The 22203-nt window shown below is 43.9% G+C and overlaps 1 protein-coding gene across 1 annotated transcript in view; it reads right to left on the bottom strand.

The window, feature by feature from the left end:
* BMP2K (BMP2 inducible kinase) overlaps positions 1 to 9522 on the bottom strand; it is a 108232-nt gene extending 98710 nt beyond the window's left edge. Inside the window, exons 1-2 of the mRNA XM_041128035.1 lie at positions 9421 to 9522; positions 5556 to 5682 (exon numbers count right to left, since the gene is read on the bottom strand). The gene's annotated coding sequence lies outside the window, so the exon portion shown is untranslated. The remainder of the gene's footprint in view (positions 1 to 5555; positions 5683 to 9420) is intronic.
* Positions 9523 to 22203: the final 12681 nt, after the last annotated feature.

The following is a 22203-nucleotide window of genomic DNA, read 5'->3' as shown; positions in this document are numbered from 1 at the left end:
TCATTGACCCAAGGCAGCAGGCGAGGTCCAAAAGTTATCAGTTTGCATTTGACCTTAAATATTAGGCTTCCATGACTATCTGTATTTAACAGGTTTGTCCCCTACTCATGTATCTTGTTCTTTGTATGGTCATTTTTACCACCGCAGAGAGACATGAAAGTTTATCTGGATCAGAGCGGTAGCATCTGACACGCACTCACTTAACCCTTCTGTCCTACATATTCATCAGTCCTTTTCTTTCTCTCATTTTCTATTTACATCTGAGATGACATTTCAGACAAGAGAGCAAAAGAAAAGATCGTTATTCTCTGCAGGACAAGGGCCAGTTTCTCCATTGCTTTCCACCATGCCAGAGCATGCCAGTGAAAGTAATTTGGCTTTACTGTAGCACAAAAGGACCACAAAGCAGCCCGAGTGCTTTGTGGCCCCTCTCTGAGCAGGTTGAAATGACAGCATAAGGTGTAGCGGAAGCTCAGGCATATGGCACATAGTCCATAAGCTGGAAACAAATACCATCAACCAGGCCGCAACACGTGCGTGTGCTCTCTGAATGTCAAACAAGATAAAAACTCAGTAAGCACACAAAAACTTACTCAGGACCCCTGACCTATAGGATACAGTTTTTCCTCAGTCATTCACAGACTTGGACACAGCATCAACTTTTTCTGTTTGGTTCAACAGCATTAGCAGGCTCCCTCAGCTACCCAAGAGCTCGTCTCCTTTGCAACTGAGAAGAAAGTCTCTTGAATGCCAGGACAGCTGTTGCTCTTTCTTGCACAGGCATTACCCAACACTGTGTTTAGCTCCAAATACAGTTTTAGCAAAGTAATTTAAGTGGAAAATGGGATAAAATCGAGAGCGGATTGATTGGAGATCATGTTGATCATTACTGAACAACGTCACAGTAAACAGGAAAACAGCAAGCAGAGCTGCTCTGCTTCCCCCCACCACTGCAGGTAAAGAACAGCCCAAGTCATATTTGACTAACAGGAATCTCTACAGCGAAATTAAAAACCTAACATAATTGTGTTGTTGGGATGCTCTTCACACCAATGTTGTGATACCAGAGGGAGGCAAAGAGAAATCTTCCATTCATTTTTGAAATGCCAAAAAAACCCCACCAAAATTAAGGGTGAGATTTGAAGTATTTAAAAAATACAGACTTTTTATGCAGTGCTCCCCAGTGAAGCTTGACAACCCAGATGGAAATCCTAAGGCTTAGACGGGACTAGTCAAATTGTTTCTCATGACAAAGTTCGTCTAAAAATCCTTTTCTATTTTTTGACCTGTGTTTTGATGCACCTGATAATTTCCAAGCTACGGGTATTCAGTTTCACTAAAGGAACAAACAAAAAGCTTTCTGCTGCAAAACAGTTTAAAAAAGTACTTGGCAGGGAGAACTCAGATCCCATCTCTTCTCTGCAAAACACAGCCTTACTTTTAACCAAGTGCTTTTTCATTAGAATTGCTCTGATTCAGCTCACCTGTTTACCCCGCATTTATTAAGCAGCCTACTCTTAGAAGCTCAGAGTTACTTTAAGATATATGTTCAGCTACCATCATACGATAGGAATAACGTGAAATCCTGTCTGGCTAAAACAGAGCTCACAGGTTTTCTAACCATCCTTTCAGTTCTTTCATTCCCAGAGCAGATTGTTCATTTTGAGCCATTTCAGCATTACCATGTGCCTCTTTGTTGACCCATTATGGAAGGAAAATACACATGAACTGTGCACACAACGTATTTCAACATATTAAATGATCTAATACACATCATTATCAACGGAGTATTTCTTGTTTTATGACCTCGATCCCGACGACCTGAAGCATGTCTTTAGTAGTCCAGAAACAGTCTTAATGTGAGGAGATCTATGAGTAGCTTAATGCTAAACGCACATTAATGAACACTGCAAACGTGGAAAAAGGAAGCCTTTCCCAGCTCAGCAGCACCCGAACAGGCTTTGAGCAACAGTGCTCCCCTGGCACTCTACAGCAGCTCGTGTCAGGGGAGCACTGCAAGCTGAATGACAGAGAGGTCTTGATTTCAGACAGGTGGCAGAGCTGGGAAGCCAGAAATCTTCCAGGCATAACTCCCATTAACTTCTGTACCCATTTCCAAAGGGGACTGTCATTTCCCTGCTGGTAAGTTTTCATCTGGGCTATTGCTGACAAGCCATTGAAGCGTCCAGCCAATCCTGCTCACACAACCAGTTATATGATCAACAGGGAAAGAACAGGAGCTAGTGCTGAAAAGGCTTTTGGCCTCCTGCTGTGCTTAGATTATGATTTAATGCTGAAAAGTTGGCATGGCAACCAAGAGCTTGGCTACAAAATGTCACGGCCAAGGAACAGGTCCAGAACAGGGCCAAGCAAAAGCGCTGCCCAACTCTTCTGCGGGCAGATCTGTGCCCTACATACACTTCTTGTCAGCGCTTCTGTAGCAGCGAGGATTACATCAGAAGGATGTGTTATTAATAAACTAGGCAGGTCTGCAATAAGTGAACAGCAAATTTCTCCAAAATACTTGAAATGGACCCTGGCGCCTCATTCAGTCTCCTTTCGCTCTGTCCACCGAGTGCCACACGTTGCCAGGAGACAGTCTTGCTCCGCGCGAGGACTCGCCACTAACTGCCATTGTGCTCTCTCGCCATGTCCCCCTCCTCCCCTGTCCTGCTCTTGCTCCCCTCAATGACAGGAGCCTGGCAATGCCCCGTTTCTCAGTTCTGAGACAATTAGCTCTTTTAATCTGGAAGTTTTCAATAGCTTTTTGCTTTTTCTACGATGATCAACTGAGCAAAATCCCCAACCCGCACAACTCCAGACTTGCAACACACAGGCTGGAAAAGGGATGCAAGTGCCTTGAAGGATAGGGCTGACCTAAGGGGAAATTAGTGACGTACATTGTGAAGGAGCTGTGCCAGATGGATCAAAGACTAGTCGCTTGCTGCATGAGCGCTGTGGCTGCATCTCCTGAAGTCTAAGATATTAAGCTTGGGCACCTGATTAGTGCACACAAGATATGTTAGCCTCATTTGGGCTGGGAACTTTTTATAACCCATTAAAGCATACCCTTGGCTATTTAAATGCTCCCAGGCTTTTGATTCATCATATAGGGCTTCAAAAACCTCACTTGCCTTTGGATATTGGCAAGCTTAGTCCCATGCACATCAGAAAATAAGCCATTCATTCTTCAGCCTTCATGAAGTGCTTTCCTTATACCCCTAAAGGAAACCTTTTGGATATAGACTCGGTACGAGCCAATACAGTGTCACCTTCCCAGTCTGCTGGCGCCAGTGCCGATCTCTTACTTCAGAAAGCTGTGCTGTTAAGCAGATAAGTGAAGTTAAAGGCTAATCAGTTCCAGGGTTGGTTTGCCAAGTACTGTGAGCCAAGGATCAGTACATGCTGCCATTTGGCATCGTCTTCCATGGTCAGAACAAACTGAAAGGTGGCAGCTGAGGAGGAGACCACTGTTATAGCAGAGACCTCGGCACTGAAAGGCTCTAAGACAATAGTGTAGCTAAGGCATAACTAGAGAACATGGTGCTTCAGCTTCCTCCAGGATCTTGGAAAGCAGACAGAAAATGAGCAAGGATTTTAATGGTCCATTTGCAGGGACTTAATCACCCAGCCTGTTCCTGCACCTACGGAGAGGGCAATTCCTTTACATGTTATTACCAGCGCTGTATCCAGATTGAAGCATCGAGTTGTCTTTCCCTGGATGAGAAATCATTCACTGTCTGGAAGTAAAGTAAACCGAGCGCCCAATCTCCATCACTCCCAATACTTCTTTTTCTCATTTCAGCATTCCTGCTCCCTGTCCTACACTTCACCACTCCCTGACCACCTCTTTTCCCGCTCTAACGTCATAGTTTTCCAGATGCTTCCAGACACACATCCGCTCTTCCCCCCTCATGTCATTTAGCCTGGGCAAACCGACACAACGAAAATAATTGTAATTAAGTGGACAGGCTAATTAGACTAATTGATTTCATTTCACCAGAACTTCACTGTTCTGTTTCCAAATCACTCTGGCACCACGGGACACATTCCCCTCATTCTTCCCTCCCATCACTAGGAGCAGTGACAAACGAGTTACATATTGTTACTGTTTTGAGACTCCACAGTTAAAAAAGACATTGCAAAATAAAGCATCAACCTCACTGTTCCCAGCTTTCACAATCAGAACAGAGTAGCTGTGTTGTGAGCCAAGAGGGATGAAGCAAAGGAGTGGATTCTCTAACAGCAACCCCGGCTCTGTGCCTTACTAGCTGAAGATAAATGGTTGAGATGTTCCCTTGTACAAAATCGAAGGGTAATTTCAGACTACTCAGGCAGCAAAGTAAACACCCACCTGCTAGGTGATACAGTGGGCAGCTGAACAGTGCTGCAGTGCATGTAGAATAAAGGGGCATAGGTAGCACCGAGCTGCTAATCTAACCCTTTGTCACCATGCAGTCGTAATGACCATGTTAGTAACCAAATTAGCTATGCTCGTAAGGCTCACTAGGATGGCTGTTTTGTTTGTAGAGCTCCCTGAGGTAATTGTAGCTGGTCATCTGAACTTACTTGCCAACTCTGCTTTTACTCACATGTGGAACTACATACAGAAATCTTTCAGACACACCATAGGCCCGGCATAGACAAACTGCAGGTCTCCCAGTGCATGGAAGGGTTATGTTTGCCTGTCGCTGCCTGCCCGTCCCTCTCCTTTTGTCTTTGATTAAAGTTACAAGCCACACACTGACCAGCACGTGGACAGCCAGTAAAGTAAGTGCAAGGAGGTTCACAAGCACACACACACATACAGCTGAGGCTTTGTTCCGGTCATGTTTACTCGCGAGGCAAACAGTTAGGCATTGTTTCTGTTTGACAAATTGTAACTGTCTAGCTAGGAGAGATCTAGTTCCAGCTGGTTAGAGCTGTTTTCATTTCTTACCTCCTCCCCCTCCCTCTTCAGTAACTTACGAATCCAGCTTACCCAGGGACAAAAAGAACAAGTACAAGCTGCCTGCTGGCTTCCTTCCCACTTTGAATTGACACTGACCTAACTGAACTCCCTACCTCAACTGCCAGCAGAGGTAAGATCCTTATGAAGCATGGCTTGAAAGGTGAACTCACAATTGGCAGGTGTCTCAAAGATATTAAGGTCCTGCACTTTTGTTATTATTTGGAGCACTGAAGAGAGAGACCCTTTCACAGTCCCCACTAAAGTGCTCTCAGCTTGTCAGACACCAGAGAACAACGGGCATTTGATAGCGCTGGAGCACAGCCACAGGAACCTCAGAGCTATTTACTACCTAATTACGTTTTTTTTGCCTCATATAGCACCTGGTGCAGCAGGTACTGATCATCCACTGTACAACACCAAATGTCATGTACAACTCTTAATACCAGTCTCAGAAAATGAGTATGAGGGCACTCTATCATCAGAACAAAGCCACTCATTTTCTGTTAGACAGACATAGAAAAGTAATACCAGAGTGCCGTTAAATGTTTGATTTACACTCTCTTTCAACCAAGTAAATTACATTACCTTTTTTAAGACAACTTACTGCTTTAGAAGGACGTTAAGGCTCCATCACAGCAGAAGAAACACCTGTCTGAAGGAGCTGATCGTCTTCACAGAGAAGATGTGGCAGAATCAGATTGGTGTTAACTGACATAAGATCTGTTATAGATCTGCAAAGAGAACCCAATGGTCCTAGGAATACAGAACGAAACTGAAATTCCTGGCTCACTGAGGCCTAAAGTCTTGTTCCTAAAGACATCAGTATCCTACGAAGTCCATCCAAACAGACGCTTGTTAGCTTCGCTGTTCTGTCAAGAAGGTGGTTTCAGAACCTCTTCCCCATCTGAGCATGTTTCCTATGAACCACAGTGCGTTCTCCTTTGAGGACTCTGAATTCAACCATCAGTTCCCGTCAGCGTTCACAGAGAATGGGACTGCAGCGAGGACAGAGTTAATCCAGATAAACCACAACTATGATCCAAAGTGCACTAAGCAACGCACCACTTCCCATTGCCCACCGTGGGGCTTGGGCCCTCTGATTGCAGCGAAAACAAAAGTATTGGGAAAAATGTGAGGACACGGAACATCGCTAGAGACAATAATTTCTTTCTGTATGGGAGGTGGAGACCTAAGCACACAGGATTGGCAATTGGCTCCGGCTATTGGCGACTGGTTCCAGTCACCAAAGAGAGATCCAGAGTCCTGAGGTTTCAGACAGCCCATGCCATTACCAGAGCAAAGCGACTCTAAAATCCATTTTCTAAATATTCTTCCTTATGTTACATAGCATTTTGAAACTGTTTTCCTTTTAAGCTTTTTCCCATCTGTAATTAAAAGCCAGTGTTCTTTACCTAGTGCTGAAATGCCTCCAGATAGCCACAAAGACACAGGAAAGTCTTTCAGAGCATAATTTAAAGCTGAACTTGTACCATCATCCAGGAACAGTAAGACTAGAAGCTAAGTGCACAGTTCTTGTACGTCTAATTTGTGCTTATATATGTTGTTAAAGCAGTACATTTTAAGGACTATGAAACATGTCACAAAATCCAAATGTAACAAGCAGAACAGGAGCCACAAATCTCTTCATTTGTTAACTGCACCATCAGTATACAAACGAAGTCTGAGATGGCGGTCTTAACATTTCTACTGCATTGCATTTAACGTGCTGCTTTAAACTTTTTTGCATGACAACCTTGTGCGCGAGAACTCCGAGCTGGGTGACCCAAATATCAATTTCCCCTTTAGGAGGGGAAATTGTTCTCCTGGGCATTGGTTAGGGAAGGCATGCTCAGCTTCAGTTTTGTGAGGTTAACTCATACCAGCGGATCCCATGACTGCCCCTCTCTCTTGTTCCTCCAGTACTAAGAATTCTATAGATAAATTTCACTTTATCTGAAGGGAGGAAGTTACTGCCGGATGCAGAGAGTCAGGAAGGACAGCAGCCTATTGCACAGAGCAGTAGCTTTAGAGGAACAGTCATTTTCCTATGCAGATGGGAAAACAAGAGTGTTAACCACTTGAGTGCCATGCCACTAATTCAGCCTGTACTGGGCTCACCGCTTCAGCAAACTGGAAGGGAAGGCCTTTTCCCTTAAAATTGAAAGGGAGAAAAGTAAACTACTGAAGCTCTTTGATAGCCTGAGCTGACAGAAATTAGAGGCCTTAAAATTAGAGGCTCTGAGGCAGGGATTCTGTACCTTGCACCGCAGCAGGTATCAAGCCTTTCCCTCTGCTCTCGACTCCCCATATAACCTTGGCTGCTTGGGCTTAGTGATTAGCCAAGAACACAACGCCCAGGAGAACTGGTAGCTACTCGTCCAGTTCAGCTGTCAAAGGTCAAGGCAGCTAGAGAAAGCACTGTATGCTCAAGAGTCGATCACACAATTGTTTCAAGAGTCACTTGGGCTATCTTTGGAGAGCACTTGAAAAATTAAGCTGATCTGAAAGAACGTAGATAACCAGGACATTCTCTTTTCAGAAGTGCTCTGCTCAATCATCCTTTTTTTTGCTCAAGTAGGAGGTCTGAGGGCAAGTGATAGCACCTCCTATATCAGGCTGCCAAGCCCTGAATGATATTTGTGAGAATTACGTTTCTGACAGATGGCTATGCCTCTGTGGCAGTAAAGCACACAATGCCGATCCCTATGCTCAGAGTCACCTGCTCAGAAGGTAGCTTCAGATGTATGCCATGTCTCTTCCTGAGAAATGTCTTAACCTAGATGAGGCATCTTTTTGTGGGGTTTCCCCTTTTTGAAGGAAAAAAAGGACAACTTTTTGTATTTCTCTCCTTGAGAATTTGGCTTGAGCATGTAAGTAGGGGAAAATTAGTTTCAACAATACATTACTTTTCATTGATCATAAAGAAAAGATCCCACCACTATTCCTTAAAAAAATCATTTCAAAGTTGCTGTTGATATTATAGTACAAGTGTGACATTAGAATATTGATCTTCTATAGATGAAGAAACAATGGACCTCTAACAAACATAATGAAACAACAGTCTCTGAAAAACTGTAATTTCCTTTCTCGTACAAAGCAGTGCCTACTGAGCTTAGCTACTGAAGATTCTGCTCATCTAGAGCCTATAGCAAGTAAAATGAAAAGACGGACAAAAAATTGCTTCTGTAAAGAGACCCTAGTGCAGAGGAGACCAAGAGCCAGTGGTCCCTGTCACTTCCCACTACACTTCACACAGGATTTCCAGACTCTTTGGTCAGAGCATTAGTGCTGGGCAGGCTGCTTGACCTCCACAAACTGCTGTACACACACAGAGGCTCAGCTTTGCAACAGATCTTCTTTGTGCATGCCCAGTGCATCCAAGCAGACGCCAGTCATTGGTGCAGAGCATGCCTAGTGGCACTTGCGTATCAGAAGCACTGCAGAGGATTTCACAAGCCAAAGAACAGAAGACCTGTTTTCTCAGAGGAAATGTTCTCTCCCTGACATTATGGAAAGAAATCACCACAACCTTACCATACTTAAAGAAGACACTGTAACACATGTCTACCAGTGATGCTGCTCCAAGGCCCTTTTTGTCTCCCACTAAAACAGCCATCCCCAGGGGTGGCACAGATACAGCCTGTAAGATTGTAGATTAAGCCTGTAGATTAAGGGTGGCAACATCACAAAGCCACAAAGGTAGACAGAACCTCCTTAGTTCAGCTGCTAAGCAGATAACATGGCGGGGGGGGGGGGGGGGGGGGGGTGGGGGGGAGGAGAAAGAGAAAAATAAAAGAGTAAAGCCTTCAAGCCTTCCAGTGGTTATCCCCCCATTAACCACTTCTCCTCTGGAGGGTTGAAACAAGCAAACAGATTCAAGTGCCTCGTGAAGCCTAAAGGCAAGCTTCCCTGTACTGAAAATTAAAGAGTGGTTTGCTCTACTCCAGCATACTATAATCCAGGCTCTTGGCTGGCAGGCAACCACAGAGCTGGCTCTTCTGTAATAACGGAAGCAACTGGATCAGGATCTTGTTTACAAAGAGCAGCCACCTGAGTTTGGAGATGGTGACCTGAACCCCAGAAGCTGGGAGGACTTGAAATAGCCCCAAGGGTGCAACATGCTGTGTGTAACCTAGCCCAGACCTTTGCCCCATTTACTTATATCTGCTGCTTTATGGGGGAGAGTTACAGTTCATAGTTTGCAACGTCATTTTACTTTTTTAATGCTCTAAGATTAAAGGCCTCCAGGACTTGCTCGCCTTAAGGAACGAAGGCCCATCGACTCAGTCTTTACACAACCAACAACTTGCCCCTTGGCCAGCCTCTGCCGAGGCCTTATATCTGCATATCCTGATAAGATAAGGATACATCAAAGGTGTGACTAGCTCCCCGATTGCCTCTCTGAGCTCCTTAGCTTTGTCCCTGAAGCATTGTTACTTTGAAGTACAAGTCAGTTGCTGCTTACTTACCTAAGTCCTTCAGGGAAATCTCTACCTTGTGTTAAGTGCAGTCTAGCTGTCCCTCTCCCAGAGATAAGTTACAGCACAAGCCCTGCCTGGAGCGCCGGAGGGAACAGCATGCTATAATCGCTTATCAGCATAACAGCCACCCTGCTGTGAGGCACAAGTCACCCCATGGCTTGGGTGTCACCTCACTAATCTCTTGGTGCAGTGCTCCCCCCAATAGAGTGACTCTAATTCAGGGCCACAGTAAAGCCCGAGCCAACATCTGTGTTAGTACACATGTTCTCTAGGGCTTTCTATTCATCAGTTTATTACCTCTGCTGAAGGCTACCTTCCTCATCCCTTCATGAAAAACAGAACACTATACACAAACAGCTTTCAGCTGCTTCAGCGCCAGGTCCAGCAGTTCCCAAGCACTTAGCACATGTCAGTTAAGCAAAATCTCTCCAGTTCAGGAATAAGCACAGATGCCTCTTGCAAGCTCTGCCGAAGGGATAGCAGGCATCAACTACCAGCAGTAATGAAACCAGCAGCCCTAATTGGATTTGCCCGTAAAATGAATACAGGATCCTTAGGATTTTGGTACTGAGGTACCCTTGCTTACACAATTTAAGCTTTCAATGGAGCAATCAGTTACAAATATAACCAAAATACAGGTCAGTGAACATAGTGGTTCAGAACCAGCTGCAGTAGGCATCAGTGCTCCGATGCACAGTCTGAAGGCATTGCAGAAGTGTACACCTACATACAACAAGAAGTTACACAAATACGTTGCTGGAGAAGAGAATGAAGTCACAAATGGACATTATCTCCCAGGAGCAGACTCACCCCAAACAAAGTAAAGAGCAAGAAAGCTGCTCAGTTTCCTTTGCCCCTTTATATTGTTCACAGGTCAGATCCAGGGTCCTGACCGATCCTTGCTCTGGAGAGACAGGCATTTAAAGAGGCACTCACACAATCATACTGGGAGTTACAAGTAATATTGGCTGCTGCTTTGGCATGCCAGGTGAAAAGGAGCAGAAACCCTTACGCATCCCATTTGGACGCTAAAACCACATAGTGCCATTTCCATAATCTGTTCCTCACAGATTCCATCTCTGGTGAAAAGCATTTTTTAAATAATGTGAAACAGATCTGAACTGAATCACATGACTGAGCCCCCATAGTGCAGCACACCTATAGCTGGTAGTCCAAGCTTCTCTTGTTCCTGAAGCTCTTGGCTCTTGGCACAAAACAGATGTCTTTCATCCCATCATACCAGGTTGTCTGATGTCCCACGTGCTATTTTATACACGTTACAAAGTCTTTGGCAGGGTGCTTGGCCTAAAGCACAGGCAGCTGTAGCCAAAGTTAAGCGATTCCTCCCCAGACTTGGGGCTCCATCCCATAGGTAGCCACTGCTCTTGAGCCACAGTCTATCAGAGCAGCGGAGTCACTTTGTAATTATAACATATTCTTCCCTTCTGAGGTCTCCATATGCTTTCTGGACAGGACATGGCTAAACGCAGTGATCTGCACAACCTCACATGGCAGAGCTGGTGGCAGTCTCCTGATCGCACAGGTTAGCATGTTATGCGTGATCCAGTGGGGTGTAAACTTTATTATTCTAAAAGCAAAGTCACCCAATTAAGAACAATGCCTTAAGCAAGGGTGAAGGATGTTTCATGCTTTCTGAACTCAAAGTCTCTCTGTACGCCTGCACGCAATAGACACAAACACCTGCTAGTCTCAGCAAGTCCTCTTTATAATGACACATTTCCCTTATCGAATCAAATATCTGGCAAAAATGGCTTGGCAATGAAATTATAAAATCTACTGGAAGCTACAGAAATTTTTTATTTTCATCCTTTAAAACCACCTTGATATTCAACTGTGCAGAGAATTCAGTGTTTGAGAGGGTTATTTTTTGGGTGGCGGAGGGGGAGTAACAATTCTCTTCACGTGCTGAGCACATTAACACTAGAGGTGCAAAAAGCAAGAGCCATTCCAGACAGGGAAGGGAGGGGAGGGGGCAGTGCGAATCATGGAGACAGACCACGTTGGCAAAACAGGAAGCTCCGGACAAGGAGGAAATGCTTCAGTGCTGTCTTAAAAACGTTTTCCTATGAAACTCCAGGCAGCTAGAGAGAGGTGAAAGAAAACCAGCTTTCTGCTGATTCAGCGACCTAAAGCTCATGTTCTGCAGCATATGGACTGGTGCACCTTTCCCCGAAGAAAGGGCCGCAGCTTACGGCAGCTCGCACTACCACTGTACAAGCAGTGGGAGCGAGGAACCAGCGTCCTGGCAAACAAGCCCCGAGCACACACACTTTCATTTCATGTGCACAGTCTGCATGTGTCATTTCAGGTGGTTTCTAGAAGTACATGGGGCACAGTCATAATCCGTTGGTGGCGTACACTCTTCTATGTATTAGGAAGCAGCTTGTCCAATGATGAGATTGCCTACATCACGCAGCATCATTTCCAGTCTCTGTTTGGCTGTCAGGTTACTATACGGGGGGATGCTGTACAGCGGCAGCCTCGAAAGCCTCAGCTGACACTTCACTTCACCAGCAGATCGGTTTCCCCAAGACACTCAGAAAGAGTCTTCTGACGTGAAGGTGCTAAGATAAGAGGGATTAATTGGATCACAATGACCAGGTGTGGACATTCCCATTTAGAAATAAAGTACCATTCATTTGTCTCACCTTATTTTAGTGCATGTTTAAGTAGAGAGGAAGCAGACTACTTTTTAAGGGTTAGGAGACCAAGAGTGTGAGAAAGAAGGGAAGGTTAGAAGTGGCAAGTGTCTACAGATAAGAGATAATCCTTGCATATCAGGTTGTGATGTCAGATGAGATAAGTCACAGATATCACTAACACCTTGGCATGGTCCCAGCCACACAACTCCTTCCTTCTGTGAATTAAAATCATTACAGACATTTAGCCTTTCAGACACAGCCTTTCTCCAAGCATTCATGGGTACTTCCCGTGAATGAATGACAGGATGAGAATCAATAAGCACTGTTCTTCCTAACTCAGACACCTCAAGAAATAATTGAAACTTCATGGACCTCAGTTGCAACTGTCCATTTAGTTTGTTAAATGCCAGGAGATTTCTTGTGCAAAAGCAAGTCAGCTTCTTAAAGCCAATTTAGATAATCCCATGATGCCTGGAACAACAAACAGGCAGAATTTCCAAGTACAAAGATGGCCCTGTAGTCAACAACTCTGAAGTTGAAAGACTCTTTGTTTCCTGCAGTCAGCATCATCTCCAAGTTTTCTGCGAAGCCAACATAAAAAGGACCTCACTCCAACCTCCATTTTGTAGAGGGTAAACCTTTTTCACCTAATGTGCAGCGCGCCTCCAACACAGAGGGCAGTTGTTGTAAGACACACGCAAACCCAAACACACGTGCACGCACGCATGCATGGTCTACCCAACCTGCTTTTGTTGCTGTGGGGGTTCAGTAAAGTCTGTTATCCATTTTGCTGAGTAGTCTTTTTTTTTCCTACTAATGGTGAAAGGCAGTTTTCAGTTTGCCATCAATGGTGATCTCAAACTGACGGGCCAGTGAAACATTGCATAAACCACAAAAGAGTTTGCTTTCCTTGGCAGCACGCCCAATTCTGTCATATTAATGCTCTGCCAACAGCTATTGTCCTTGACAAGTGACTCTGCACTGGCAGAACAGGATCCACTGCAAAAAAATTCTTCCCGTGTGCTACATAGCTAGCATCTTCTGAGCGTTTAGGAAGGCTAAAATATCTGCCAACGCTGGAAAATTCACATCCCCTAGAAAACAGAACTTTTTTACAAAGCTTGGGAGCAGTGATTTGGCATTGGAAGAGAGAAGCACCGCCCAGGAGAAATTAGCCACAAAATGGCACAAAATGCAACCAGAAGAGACCTAGGCAGACTCCACAGACCCAAGCAGGACACACTAAATTGGCAGATGAGGCTGTATTCCATTTGTGCTCCCTGCTTTTTTTTGTTTGCTTGTTTGCACATAAAAATCAGTTTTGGAGAAGAGGAAGTGATACGTGCAAATCCAGGGACTTGTCTCTCATTTAGAGCAATTAAGCATGCAGCCAAGTGACTGCATGCATGTCTTTACTTTTGTCTATCTCTTGGAAGAGAGCACAGAGATAATGAGGAAAGGGTATTCACACTGTGCAAGGATAGGCAGTCAAGTTACCAGACCAGTTAGTACACAAATGGCTTTTTTCGAGACTGGCTTAAGGCAGGAGGTAAAAAGCACTTTGGGGACCACTAAAACACTGTGTTTTGCTAACACTGAAATATCCTGTCCAGGTTCTACCTGGTTAATAACCTCTCATTTGTGATGAAACAAATTCTTCTTCCTTCTGTCGCAGACACCCTCCCGCAGAAAGTTTTCATTCCATTTAGCTGCATTTTCCAGTGAATAAAATGCTTTGTTGCGAAGTTGTCAGCCCACCCGAGCGAAGCAGGGCGCTGTCAAAATGCTTAAATACTGACAGTAAGAATTTTCCTTTTAAAAAAAGGAAATGAAAGAACATTATATGAGTCACAGCAAACTTCCCTCATGTAAAAACAGAGCTGAAGGGGGATTTCTGGGAGCCAGGAAGACCAGAAAGTACAGAACTGGCCTGTTGATCCATCCACTGGTGCTGGTACAGTGCCCTTAACCTTCAAATAGCTATTAGCTTCTGGATCTCAGCAAGGCCTTGAGGAAGTCTGTAAGTACTGATTTTCACTAAGGACCAGAATTACCTGAGTGTGCCCAGCTTGTGTTTAAAAAAGATGACTTTCCACAGCAAGAACAACCTTGGTTACAGCTGCTGCTTGTCAACACGCTATAAACTGCTGAACCAAAAAGAGAGGTGCCCCCAGCCGACTCAGTGCCCCAGTGCACAGCCCCTCACTGTGCCTTGGGGGGGCCCTGCAGGCAGTTTCTTGAGCTCCCTGGAAGGTTTTCCTGTGCTCAAGGAGACATTCATGTTCCCTATTAATAAGTCAGAATGTGTTAAGCTTGAGGTCATGATGTGTGTTATAGGCAAATAAACCTAGGAGTTAAAAGGACATCCATCCATTCTATGCCAGCTGCTTCTGAGGGGAGAGATCTCACCACATGAAAAGTCAAATGGTTCAAATCTCCATTCATTCGCCTTTCATCTAGACAAACTTTGTGGTACTTTGTCTCATCTACAGAGGAATCTTGACCCCCATCGCTTTCGCTCTGCTTTTAAGACAGCAGAAAAAGGACACATGTTCCTTTCAAAGCACCTGTAAATCTTGGAACAGAACATGGTGTGTCTGGTTTATTTAATTGTTGATGTTGTTATCCCATTCTTGCTTTGGGATATTAGGTAAACCTTCCTTTCTCTGATGCAAGAGCAAAACCACCCTTTGCATATCTAAAGCAAGAAGATAAAAGACAAGCTCCATAAATGGTTTTGCTCTGTTTTTGTGACAGAATCTGTGCGCCAGAAGAGGACGTTGGTGAACGAGATCTGAGTTTTATGGAAATGCGTTACATTTGCGGACTTCAAACAGAAATCCATAGTCACCGTGCTCTGACACTTGTAGCTTTTGCTAGTCTTTACATAGACCTTTTCTCTTACTTACACAAGGTCGTGCTTCCTCTCCCACCCCAGGGATTGCCCGTGAGTTTTGAATAGAGTCACTTCTTTTCATAAATTGACAGTGTGTTACCATTTTTGTAGCTGAGAGTCACCTATGCATGAACAAATCTTTGAAGACACAATTTTCAAAGGTGGCTGGGGATTTGACTACTCAATTAAACCAAGAGAAATTGAATGTCCCAATCCTCTGAGGTGCTTTGGAAAAACCTCTTGCTAAATGTAGCAGCTTAATGAAGATCTAAAGGTACCTAAAGACATTTTCATCTTTTTTTCTGCAAAATCAAGGGTTACTTTCACACAGTGGAAACTTGACAGGCATTAAAGTATACCAGTAACTCCCACAGAGGCAAATCTTATGCCATTCTTCTGGACTACAGTCCAGTTAGTCGCCCTGTTGTTTCTTTCCTGAAGTATGGCTGAATTATATGGCTAGGGCAGCATATCTGCTGCATTTTGAGGCTGCCTTTCCACAGACAACATAGAGAATGGCACGTCAGCAGTCTACAACATACTGTTTGGATCACGGCGACTGCAGATACAGGAGGTATTCATACAGGTCAGGTGGCTTGGTTCAAACTCACACCTCTGTATTTCCATTCTTATACATAAGTATAAGAAGAATTTGCACTAGACAACTGACATGAAAGCTGTCTGAGCACTAAGAGCACCAGCTGGCCCTAGTTGCCCTGACCAACTACACCTGCTGCCTCCACCACATACCCTCTGCCCCTTGGTCCAGCAGCCTTATTTAAGCTCAGGCTCAGGCACTTGTTTCTTTTTTGGTGCTCTGCTGTTTTTGTATTTTGGTGTTTTGTTTTGGTTTTTTTTAGTTTGTGTTTTGCTGTGCTGTTACTTTGAATGTATTTTAGTGTTGTCTTATTGATGTGGGGTGGTCTCTTAAAGTTTAGGTTGTGGCTTGCTGTGGTTGCCCTCATTAGACCTGTTGTGCCTGTTTTATTTAAGTAGTGCAGGACTGTGCCCCATGTTGCTGAGGGCACAGCCCTGCCTGTTGATAGTTAGCCAGAGGTCCTGTCTTGCCTTCTTTCAAGTAGCCTGCTTTTGCTGCTTCTTTGTGTAAGTATGCTAAGCTTCAACTTGTTGTCCATCACTGCCAGTGAGTAACAACAAAAGGGCTTCAATAAAGCACCTGAGAACCAGATACCTGCTTGCTACAAAGTGTGAGGTACCACTGTACTTAAAAACATACTCGAAGCTGAAGTGCAGCTGTAAGTGAGGATTTCATTGCTCTGTAAATTGGCATCATATTTTGTTGGCTGGTGTATTCAACAGGAGCCTATAATCACTTGAGAGAGCTTTGCTATCCTATTATTGTTCATATGTTGAAAGCTTTTTAATTTACAGTTCTGTTTGGTGCAATAAAATTTTTTTCAGTTAGTCCCTTGGTTTATTTCATTTGAGGGCAGTATAAATGAGCTGGGTGAGTCATCTGGTAGAGAAACATGGTGAGAATCAGAGAAATGAGTTACGTGCTGAAGGATTGTTCTCTTTTCTGATAGGCTATATTTTCCTTAAGAGGAGGTATAAACAACAGATGACTTACTGAAAGAAAATTTGTGAAATATGCCCACTATTATCTATGTGAATGTTGTCTATGATATTTAGAGAAAATGATTTGCACAAATTCTGAAGCTCACACAATAGTTGAGGATTGTAAAACACATCAGTCTGTAACTCCTTGATGTTTTTCTAGGCAGAACCTGTGAAATGGTTTGGCTTAAGTGGTAACTCAATCCAGATGTTGGCCTACAAGGAGCAAAAGTATTTACTGGGCAGAATAATTACCTGGCTTTCTTGATGATAAATTTACCAGATCCCCATCTTGTGAGAAAGGAACGCACTACTCCAAACAGTAGCAACTTTGCAGGAAGCTCTACATCTTATCAAATGCCTTGCTTAAACAAGTTGCTGACACCCACCCAATAATGACATCAAGCTTTGTTGTTGCCAAGTATTCATGGTGTGGGAAAGGGAGAATTGAGACTCACTTCACCTTATAGACTAAAGTTTCCTGCAGTCTGGTGTATTCACTAAGCAGGATGCAAGTTGGGCTGATTTACTATGAAAGGTCATGCAGTCTGTCAGGAGTCAAGCGTTGAAGGGGGATGGGAGGGGGAAGCGTTGGGATTTATTTAGTGGAAGAGTATCAGATTTAATTGTAAAGAAAAACTCGTTTCGCCCAGAAGTTTGCCAGCTACTGTGATTTTGCACCTGTAAGCTCCCTACAGAAATTTGCTATTGCTCTAGGTCGTTCCCTGGGTGTGCTCTGCTCATGTTGACACAGTTCTCAAATGCTGTGACACCTACTAAGTGAAATTAGGAATGAAACTGGGAGCTGTGTCCCGTTGCCCTGATAATTCAGTTAACTGCTTCCTTGACATTGCAACTGGTTGAAAGTGGAGTTTGCTGTAGAAAATAAGCAAGTATAGCTACCTGTATTGCTGTTGCTGGAAAAACTGCTAAACCTGTTAATGAACGTGTGGGGGGATAGGGGATAAAGAAGCAGGAGTGGAAGATTTTTCAAGTAGTCTGAAACTTTTGTTTTCTGTGCAGCTTAGTGCAGACTCCTCTTCCTGGCTCTTTTCTGAGCATGGTTATCTTGTCTTCAGTTCTGCAAATTGAAGTTAATTGACAGTAGTAATAGCCAAAGCTGTTGCCCCCACAGGGAGTGCATGTAGGGAGAAATACAAATCACACTCAACTCGAGTCATAAGGAGGATATTTCTGCTGAAGTACAACCCTTAAGTTGCAGCAGGAAAATGCAGACAGAGTGTTAATCCATCTTCCCCACCTGCTCTCTAGAGACTTCAGCCAATTTCTGGTCAGTTGTTTCTTTCAATCTATTCCTTGTATGGGAAGTTTTTTGTCAAGGTGGAAGCCAGACCCACAAAGAGAAACCCGTCACTGATTTTTTTAAGTGGTTTATTTTGTTTTATTAAATCTCGTGCTGAGTTAAATACAGCAGCCCTTCGTATAAGGAAGAGTAATTGTTTTACAAAGCTGGTCTATAGGGAACTTAGCGGAGATGTCTTTTATTAAAAAGCACCTGCAACAATTCCATGTTTTAATTCAAAGGCCACCACACTGAGCAAGGCAGATGCTAAAACAGGAGGGTGGAGATTAAGCCCTGCGCATTCAAGCATGGCCATGAATGTCTCTTCCCTCTAGTGCAATTTTCTGGCCCCAAAGCAGTTAAGTATTTAAAAAAAGATACCTGCACCAGCAAGTCTTTCCATACTCCCCCTGAGAGTATTTTATTGAATGTGGTGAGGGTCTTCCAGGCTGCGTGCCTGCAGGCAGGCCTGCCCATGTAAGCACTGCCTGGTATTCTGATGCGTCTGAAACTAGATGAGACGTACGGCTGGTAGTGCCTTGTTGTACTCTCCTACTGTGTTCAAGAGGTGCTTACAGGAGCTGACAGCAGTACCCCATGGACATGTCAGGGGTGTGTTTTGCAGCAGGTTGTGCACAATGCTGGACTGAGTAACCCAGCTCTGCTGCCAAAGTGTGGGAACCAGGAAAAACTGTACTGCTGAAGTGGGGCTGGGGAGATGCCTGGCTGCCCTCAGAGGGCCAGGCAGGCTTCACAAGGGCTCTGCCATTGGTATAGCTACCGAGTGAGTGTACAGAAAAGCCCAAAGTGACTTGCTGTACGCTGGCAAATCAGCAGCTTAGTCAGTGCTCGCAAAGCAAGTTACTGGTTACAAACTCATGCGGAGCAATGCAGTGCCTTCTGCAGGTCACTGTGGACTAGCTGGAGAGGTAGAAAATCACACCCTGGCTTCCTGACAAAGCTTCTTCGGGCAACGAGCTGTTATTCTAAGTAAGTGTTAAGGAAGCAGAAAAGGCAGAGCTGGACTGCTGTGGGTTTGGTTCCTCCTGTTACAGAAATAAGTTTAATAGTTGAACTAGTTCATCTTTTAAAATTAAGTTTTGCTTGAGATGACAAAAGTTCCTTAAACAGTCTTTTGTTGAGATAATGGCAAGATAAGCTTCTCCTGCCCTGGTTTCCAAGTAATTGCTTTGTTTTTATGACGGTTTAGGAGTCACAACAGTGCTGATCCCTTTCCTTATCTTAAGTGTGACATGCATGAGCTCTGTAACTGCCTTGCTATGGTTGAGGATGGGCACATGTTCTTGGTAGCAGCTCTCTCAGGAGAGAAACTGGAACCTGGATCTAGGAGTATTGTGGAGCTCACCAGATGGCTGTTTCTCCCAGTTTGATGCATTGCCTTATGTTCCGTTGCCAGCATGTTTCTTCTAGTGAGGTGACACCACCTGCTGCCAGCCTGCAAAGCTGCCTATTTTTCTCTGTGGCCACTACAGCCACCTGCCAAGAGTCCGTGCTGATAGTGCACTAAAGCTCAGGCAGGGAAATTCAGACAAGGCATCATGGACTTAGTTTTCTCTTAAATGTATTCCCACATCGTGGTGGCAGGGTTGTAGACAGGCTATAGATTTAAATAGTTGTGCTGAATGCCTTCATGAAATCCTGACCGGATTTGGCAATTGGGAGATGAAAGAGCAGGTACATGTCTTGTCTGCTCTTGCTCTAGTATTTTGTAGAAGGTCATAAGATCACCAGCAAATAGGAGATGACTCTGTCTCCAAACCCTCCTGCAGAGATATAAAATTATGCTAACCCAGGGAGAAAGTGCAAACGTGTGGAAGCCTTCATGACTTTTTATTACAGCTGTGATAGTGGAAAAAAAAAAAAAGACCAGCATGACTTTTCCCGCCACAGTTGATAGCCAGTTAGATTTAGGAGGTTTCTAGAGCAGACCATTGAGAACAGCTCCTTTCTAGCCTACATCCTTAACTGCCCAAGATAATGATCAGATTAGCAGCAACTGAAATGAGAGGCATAAGATCAGAAACAGACACCCATGCAGTAAAATCAAACAGACAACAAAGAAACTCCCAGAAAGGATTACTATTTCTGGAGAATACCCAAGCTGAAGTTGAAGTGACCGTGCAGAAATTGCAGCTGTGAGAAGACTGGTCTTGCAACTTGGCCCACACGTGAGAAGCAAAAAAACCACCTGCATCATCAGCTAACTGCTGAGAAGCTGCTCTCTGTTGCAGGGGCAGAAGTGCAGTTCATTTTACTTAACCTCCATGTTCTTTGATTTACGCTGGCCAGAGTAATACATTGTCATGTGATTGCCAGTTTGTTGTCACTTCTATGTTCAGTTTCCAAATTGCAGCCAAAATCACTTTGTAAGGATCGCCGTCTCTTTTTGCTACAATGATACATATCGGGACAATCCTGAAACTCGTCTTTAATTCTTCTAACTACTTCCTCCAGGACTGGTGACATCTGTGACTGGCATTTACCAGCATGAAAGTGGTATCAAACACAGAACGTCATACTCGAAGTTTAGTGGATTTATTGGGGGTTTAGGCAGTTAGCTGACAAAACACAGCTAGAAAATTGGGATTGGAGGAAGTTTTACTGTTTCCACTGCTCCAAAGTTACATCACATTTTCTTAATGCTGTACAGCTGCTGAAGGGCTGTTAGTACTTTGAAACATGCTTTTACCTTGCAGGCAGCAACAGTCTTCGTATTTGGCAGAATCAGCCTCTGATCATTTTTAAGCACGGTTTACCCAGGCCACAGCGTGTGGCAAGATAACTATCAGCAACTGCCTGAAGAAATGTGTTAAAATAAGCATCTGTTTATTCTGATGCTTAATGAGAAAGCAGTTAGTGTGTTGCAATTTTACACTTACTTACTTGAACATTTAAGAGCTTTGCAGAGTAAATGACAGTAAACAGGAGAAATGTAGTAGTATTGTGTTCATTTGGAGTTTACCTTCGGTTACCTCCACTACAGATTGTTGGCAGGGGGGCCATGTAGACCTCAGAGTGTGAGACTGCCTGAGAGAAAAAGCAAGCTGAAACACAAGATAGTAAAGCTTGTGGGGAATTTCTGTCTGATAGTGGGAAAAACACCTGTTTTTCTAAAAATCAGTCTCTGCTATGGTTAGCCTGTGTTCACAGGCTTCTTGGATTTTGGACTTAAATGCTGATGTGTGGAGGCATAAATATTTGATTCTCTTTTCAAAATCAACTGCTAAGTTCTTGGTTTTGGGGGGCAGGGGTTGGGTAGAAGATGATTTTTATTATTCCAATGGAATTCACAACTCAACAGTGAAAAATGGTGCTCTGAAGAAATAAAACTGGTCAGACTCACCTATTGGAAGTTTTCTTCTGTTTTTTTTTCCTAATTTACTGAAGGACTACGTTTTTTAGAAAGCTTGCTAGAGTTAATTGCTTGTTAGAAGTGGAAGGTTGGTGGCCCCTGTTATGATTTGACTGGCAGTGCTTTAGACAGATCCTATCAGAATGAAGCAGTGCTTTAATTGTAGCTGATGCTTTTAAGTTTAAATGAAGGCTTTGTTTCTTAAGGTCATTAAGATACCCAACTGCAATTTCTTTTCTAAGGAATTCAGGTCCAGGGATATTTTAGATTACCTTGAAAAGATTCTCATTTAAACTACAGTAATGAAAACAAGTCTGTGCAGAAGGGTTTGCCCTAGGTCACCTGAATTTAGCTTCATTATTGTAGCAGAGCCAACTTCCTTAAGAAAATCTGGGGTTACGATGGAGAGTTCCATTGGAGAATATATGTAGGTAACATAAAAGCTGTGTATGGATATAGATACATATATATGTAGAATTTCCAAATAAATACTGGTGTGACAGTACAGCACATGGATTAAATGCAATGATGCCAAACACTTGAAGGGGGGAGGGGACTTCGGAGATCCCAAAGGGTACTTCATCCATCTCTGAAGTGGGTCTGCAGCATCTGTGCATACTTGGTGTTCCTCAAGAGCCGAGTCACTGTCACTGATTATACCAGTCAGTGAGTCAAGACTAGAAACCTGCACCATCCTGCACAGTTAACATCTAATGTGAACACGAAAAGGCGTGAGGTGTAGGACACAGCAACGAAATGCCATGGGACACCTGACAAAAGTTGTTTTGGAGTGACCGACCACGAGAGCTCCCTGATCTTGCTGCTTCTTGAATGCTTCAGGTTAGCATCAGTTGAGAGAATGCAGGTAGTGAGTTAGCTGTAACCATGACAGCCAGCGATAACACTCGAGTGCTTCTGAAGGGAAGAGTTTTACCCAGTGAAGCTTTTGTAATTACAG

This window comes from Aquila chrysaetos, chromosome 1, assembly GCF_900496995.4.
Source record: "Aquila chrysaetos chrysaetos chromosome 1, bAquChr1.4, whole genome shotgun sequence".
Classification (NCBI taxonomy): domain Eukaryota; kingdom Metazoa; phylum Chordata; class Aves; order Accipitriformes; family Accipitridae; genus Aquila; species Aquila chrysaetos.
The sequence above is the reverse complement of the archived record's forward strand: the minus strand, read 5'-3'. Positions and strand labels throughout refer to the sequence as shown.